This window comes from Lotus japonicus, chromosome 3 (genome assembly GCF_012489685.1).
Source record: "Lotus japonicus ecotype B-129 chromosome 3, LjGifu_v1.2".
In the NCBI taxonomy this organism is placed as follows: Eukaryota; Viridiplantae; Streptophyta; class Magnoliopsida; order Fabales; family Fabaceae; genus Lotus; species Lotus japonicus.
Window position 1 is genome coordinate 11,171,434 of NC_080043.1, and position 7,020 is coordinate 11,178,453.

The 7,020-nt window shown below is 33.0% G+C and overlaps 1 long non-coding RNA gene across 1 annotated transcript; it reads right to left on the minus strand.

Moving 5' to 3' along the window:
- Positions 1-5,509: 5,509 nt before the first annotated feature.
- Positions 5,510-6,962, minus strand: LOC130748104 (uncharacterized). Its single transcript, XR_009022588.1, has 2 exons — positions 6,623-6,962; positions 5,510-5,908 (listed from the first exon to the last, which is right to left on the minus strand). It is a non-coding gene; the product is annotated as an uncharacterized LOC130748104 (long non-coding RNA).
- Between the last annotated feature and the right edge of the window lie 58 nt (positions 6,963-7,020).

A 7,020-nucleotide genomic window follows, 5' to 3' on the forward strand; every position in this document is an offset into this window, starting at 1 on the left:
AATATAAAAAAATATAAGTTATACATGTTCATTCATTCTAATTGTCGCCAAAATTTCATATTTATGTATATATATATATATACACACATTTAAACTTATGAAAAAATTATAAAATTATATTATTTGTTATTTTCAACTTGAAAATATTTTAATATAAATGTTCTTTCTCGTGGAATCTATATTTTCACAATCTAATTAAAATGGTTTTGTATATCTACTCTTAAAACTATTTAAAAGTATGGAAGTACTAAAATTTTATTAAAACATTTTCTATTGTTTTCAATTTAAAGTATTTTCATGCAAAATGTTCATCATGTAGGAACTTTATACTATATAATTAATAAATATAGACTAAATATGTTAATTCTTCTCTAATCCCTAGTCGGAGCCCTTTCACCACAATCAAATTATAATGCTTCTGTTGAAGGTGTGAAAAACGGTAGAAAGGGGGGTTTGAATAACGTTTTCAAGATAAAATATCTACTTTAAAGATTTTGGCAAATCTTTCAAGAAACAGATAAGTGCTTAAGATGAGAGATAGAAAAGCACACAAAGATTTTATCCTGGTTCACTTGATAAATCCCTCAAGCTACTCCAGTCCACCCGTTAAGGTGATTTCTTCCTTCTTAGAATGAAGGCAATCCACTAATCAGGTAAATGTTACAACTGCACTTGAACCTTCAAGTGACTAACAATACACTGACTTAGCTTACACTAAGATTCACTCTCTTAGTCTTCTCTAGGATCCGATCAACCTTGATCTCCTAAAGGTAACTAAACAACTGCTTTAAGAAAGAAAGTTTACAAGAGATTTGCTTCTAAAAAGCTAGTTGTAAACACAGTGAGTTCAGGTGAAAGAATGCTTGGAAAGTTTTGAGTATAGCTAGCGCGTATATGATTCTTCCAACGGCATTCTTCAAACTTCAGCCTCTATTTATACTCCAAGGATTAGGGTTTGAACGTTGCATGGGAATGCTACCGTTGGAGGGCAGTTCTCGAAATTCCAGCTTCTGCTGTGGCTGAGAACGTTAGGTAGGTCGTCAGGATGTTACAGTTGCTTTTGTACTTTGAAAGTGACTTGACCTTTAAACCTAAGAGACTTCTGATCAGGGGAATGCCTCATGTTGGAACTTGTGAAGTCGGTTGATCAGAGTCAGAGGGAAAGCACAGATCCTCTGACCGTTGTATCTTCTGATTCTGAACTCAGAGGGAAGTACAAGGTCTTCAGAATTTCTTGCTTCTGGACATCAGAGTTTCCACTATTCAGCTTCCGTATCTTCAGAGTCTTCTACACCATCAGAACATCTGAACCTTCAGTGTTTCTTGGTTATCAGAACTTCTGGATCTTCAGAGCTTCTAGTGACTGAGTCCACATCAGAGTTTGTGTAGCTTCAGAACTTCTGAAGCTTTTCCACTGTTCATATTGAACATGGTCAATGCGAAAACGTTACTTGGGTCACTCTTTATACACAGTGCTTCTGATTTGTGTGAGATTGAGTAGAGGTCAGAGCCTGTAAATAGCACACTCAGAAAAACACGTTAGAGTACCACAATTGTTCATATCAAAAGGTTAACTTGTAATCATCAAAACATAGAGTTGTACTTCTAGATCAAAACTTGATCTTACATCTGTATATATACTCCTAAATTATTTAAAAAGTATGGAAAATTTACTAAAATTGTATTAAAACATTTTCTATTAGTTTCAACTTGAAAGCATTTTCATGCAAACTGATCCCCATGCAAGAGCTTTTTACTATATAATTAATAAATATAGACTAAATATGTTTATTCTTCTCTAATTCTTTGTGGGAGCCATATAACTGAAAAAAACTTTAGCTAATATACCTTTTGTTTTCTAAAAAAAAACTTAAACAAAAATAAATATAAATATAACTGAAAATGTTCTCCTCTCTGGCTTCCCAATGTTCTATATATATTCTCTTAAAATCATTTAAAAGTCTAAAAATAGCATAAACTTGTATAGAAAATTTTATAAAAAATGACTGATAGATACCGTGAAAAAAAGTATGACATCTAAATAGTATATAAAAGAGAACCTAAAAGATGGCAAGTTTTGACACTTGGCATCCATTGGGAGATGTTTCAACTATTTTTCTAGGATTAAAAAAAATCAAAAAGAAATTAGTATTACTACTTTAGGAAACTTGAGAATGGCTCAATTGCTATTTGATGTATTATTGAAGGGTAAGCATGTAATAAACCATGTAAATTATTGTAAGTGGGTACTTAGACTCAACAATACAAATGACAATTTAATTTCTACTCATAATGTAATGTGAATTACTGTATTGATGAAGATTTATTGATGAAGAAACACTCTCATGAGGACAAACCTCTCATGAGGAAAAGAAAACACTATAGCTCACTTATTACAAATCCCTTCTAAAAAACCTTTCTAAAGAGTATGTTTCATAAAAACCTTCTTAGGAAAACCCCAATAGAAAAAAGCATAGAGAAGGAAAAAAAGTACACACTCTTAAGTATGCCACAATACAAAAGATATATATTAAGTCAATATTACATTACATTACATTACATGTACATAAAAAATCACCAAAAGCTATCAACCTTCCAAATACATTCTGATAGTGCACAGGAATATCTATTTCTTTATCTCCTCAAAGTCCAACAACACACGTACAGCAACAACCTTGATCACCAATCAGCCTTTGGTTTTTAAAATTCACGGAAGACGTAAATGATGAACCAAGAAACAGATTGTATTGATTGATTAGAATCAATTCAATCATGGAACCCATAACTCACAATCTGAATGATCTATCAAGTCATTGCCTACTTTGAATAACTACAAAGAAACCAAGAAGAAATTTTGAATAAGTGAACAGGTAGAGAGAATCAAGAAGAATACTAAAAAGCAATTGAGTTCAACTCACCATTATAAATTGTAGCCAAATCAGTGAGAGTCAATGTATACTTCACATAATCCAGGACACGAAGAAGAGCGTTCAAACACTAAAAGCCCAAAATTCAACTGCAAAGTTTCAAATAAAACACTGTAAGAACCACTGAATATGAAAAAAAATTGGGTAAAGAAATCAGAAGATTTACCTATATCATTTTGCTTAGGATGGGTTCTCTAATCTACAATATCCATCTAGAAACATGGCTCCATGTAATCTCTTGCTAGATTAATATGTTCCAACATTTTTTAATCGTGCGGGTATAAATGCTATAGACAAAAAATAAAAGAGGAAGGATAAGTCAAGCATAAAAGTATAGCCAACAACTTAGAAGATTTCATATAGGAATAGGAAACAAACCTGTATAATAAACTTAGACTAAGTCATCACCAATATAACAAACTTGATCAACAAAAACGAAGAGTGGATTAAGAAAGAAGATATTGTGTATTGCCTTGAAAATTCTGGAGTTATTTATAGGAGAAGTATCATGAATGATATCAAAGTGGGTTGGAAAAATTAACCAATCACAAATAATAGTTGATAGTATCCAAAAAATTGAATACAAAAGTTAAATACGTTTGGGAAGTTTAGAGATTTAATGTCATCGGATTTTTTTTCAAGGCAATAATTGTGCACGTGAAACAAAACATAAATATCAGATATTTATTTATCCTTTTTTTAATTGGTTAGATTGGGAGGCTATATTATTTAACTTGTTTTTCAAAATTAGGAAATTAGAAGGGAGAGAGGTAGTCAAGGGAAAGGTACGGAATTTTTTCTTTCTTCAAAAAGGCATTAAAAAGTTTAAAACAACACTAAACAATGCTTAAATAACAGCACCATCGAATCATAATGATCCATGATCAGATTTTTTAATTATTAATATGCTATAAACTGATTGGTTTAGAGGTAGGTAGTGGGATAAAAACTTGTGCATTTTGATTAATGCTAGATATATTTCAGATTAAAAAAAGTCAAAAATAAAATAATTTACATGGTTTATTACATGCTTACCCTTCAATAATACATCAAATAACAATTGAGCCATTCCCAAGTTTCCTAAAGTAGTAATACTAATTTCTTTTTGATTTTTTTTAATCCTAGAAAAATAGTTGAAACATCTCCCAATGGATGCCAAGTGTCAAAACTTGCCATCTTTTAGGTTCTCTTTTATATACTATTTAGATTTAGATATCTATCTATCTATACGGGGGAGTATCATATGAGAAAGCTTCCCTTATGTGAGAAAAATAAGAATAATTTGTAGCCATTAGATTATTATAAACGGTTGAGATTAAAACTCCTCCTTAAGTGAATCACGTGCCCTCTAAATCCTAAACCTCTTCAACAACTTCTCCTTGCGTAAGTGAAACCCAGTTTCTGGAAATCCTGTTTTTTCTCCATCAACTTCTCCTTCCCTGTTCTGCACGTTCTCAATCGTTCATCATGTGCCGTGCCATCGCCGTAATCGTTCAACACCGCCCTCTCGTCCGAGTCTCGTCATTGTTCAACGTCGTCTTTTTCTCTTCCTTGTGTCGTGCCGTCGCTGTAATCGTTCAACGCCGCCCTCTCATCCCAGTCTCGTCCGTCTTTTCTCTTCCTTGTACTCTTTGAATAGTTCAACATGTCCTTCTCTATCAGGTTTCTTTTACAACTGTTGTTAATTTTTCTGATTTTCGAGCATATTAAGATTATGCAAGGCTTGTAAACAATATGCAATTCATGATAGTCGCAATTGCCCTTCAAAGTCCTCATCTTAATTGTTGGTAAGAAACTTTTTCTAATGCATGTAGGCAATGTTCATATCATGATATTCTTGATCACCGTTTAAATTAGTTCTTTATCCATAAATTCTTATATGAATTATGTGATTTTAGCTTGCTTCCTAGTCTTTTAGCTTGCTTCTGTTTTATTACTTATGATATTACTAGATGATAACTTAGTGCTTCCTTTTGTGCAGGTAATGCTGTCAAACTTTGAGCACAATGTTCGTATCACTAAATGGAAAATTGTGTGTTGTTTCTCCAAAATTGAAGTCAAATGTACTTTTTAGTTAGACTGGTTTTATTTATTTTAGGCTTTGGTGTAATTTTAATAGAAGCCATGTGTAATTTGGCTTTTATTAATTTTTGAAGTTTCTGTATTGGCTACTTTTATTGTTAGTCTTTCCAATTTCTGATAAGTGAAGTCTTGGACAACAAAGTTTTGTGAGCTTATGTTCTTCATTGGATAAAAATGAATAAATGATTGGTTTCATGCACTCCAAGAAGCATGTTCTTATGTATGCTATGATGACCTATGTACCTTGAGTTATATAACAGATTAAAGGTGAGAAGTCTTTATTTGCAACCTTGAAGGGAACTGAAGTTCCCAAGTACTGAATTATTTACACAGGTTACAACTTTATTGAGATTATAATACTCTAACTTTAGTAACTACTCCTAGTTTGCTTGTACAGTGGATCCCAGTTACTTAAGTTTTTGTACAAGATTATAGTAAAGGTGCACATTCTTTTTTCGTAGGATATAAAAGCCGATAAAGAAAAAGAAAAGGGCAAAAAATTATATATGAAGTTTGCAAAGGCTTTATTTATTGAATACAAGTTGAGACTATACAAAGATAAAATACAAAGGGCGCAAAGGCCACAAGTTAATAGAAATATGATTTCCATAAAATGCTAGCTACAACATTATGAATATTCTCTTCTCCTCCTCTTTGTCTTGTTTATGACCCAATCTGGTAGTGATAAATTCCCTGCCAAGTGCTTCTTTAAATTGTTGTTATTGACTTCCATTGTGATTTAGGCTAATGGTTCTATACTAGAAATTCAACCATCATGACGGAAGGGGTAGGGCAGAACAACCCGAATTAAACTCTTGAGGTTGCTATATGTAACTTGCAAGTTGAAGGAGACAGCAGTGAGGAGTTAGCTACAAGAACCATTGTTGGAAAAATATTTTCTGCAAGTAAACAAGAATTCAGTCAAGAATGTCATCATCAGCAATCAAAGTTTCCTCGCACAAACATAATACCTCGCACAAACATAAAACATGATTTGAAATAGTGGCTTATATAAATGTGAATATCAGTGAGACAATAGCAGAATCAGCAAGCATTCAAGAGATTTTAAGCCTAATACCTCGCACAAACATATAGCCAACAAAGCCTGAATAGCAGTCTTACAAATCACAAGAACACAAACAACCCTCCCCAACCAGATTTTGATTCCACAGAAACAGAATAAGGACAAGCAAAGGGGTTTAAAAGTATTTCCTGCACAGCTACATCAGCATAATATCCTCAAACACAGTTACTCAACAGTGTTTAAGATAAAATATTAACAAATTATTCACCCTAATAAATCAAGAATTCATTAGAACCAAGTTTCAAGACACTAATCAACACTTTTAAGACTGGTTTTAGAACCAGTTCAAATATGGACTAAATTGGGGTTCTTCACATATAGTTTAAACTAGCTAGAGGACCATTTAATGGTAATTGATCTGGTACAGTTTGGAATATGCACATCGCAATCAGAAGACAAAGTACATGTCTGGGCCTCTTTTGATCTTTAGAATAATAGAGAAAAGGAGAAAAAGTATTCTAATTTCTGCATACAGCAAATACGAATTACGAACGCACAAGACATACAAAAAGTGAACCAAATTACCCACCAAGATTGTTTCGCAGCCTTCAATTCAGCGATCTAGAGATGAGGGCGCACCGAGGATTGTTTCGCCACCTTCAAATCGTCGACACCACCGGTGGCAAGAAATCGCCGCCGTGGAAGGACCCAAACCACCATCTCTCCGTCGAAGAAGCTGTTGAATGATGGTGATGGATAAAGCCAAAAAGGAAGAGAGGAGAAAGAGGGAACATAACGCAAAAGGTTTAGGATTTAGAGGGCACGTGATTAACTTAAGGAGGAGTTTTAATCTCAACCGTTTATAATAATTTAATGGCTATAAATTATTCTTATTTTTCTCACATAAGTAAGGTTTTCTCATATGATACTCCCCCCTATCTATCTATCTATCTATCTATATATCTATCTATCTATCTATACTATCTA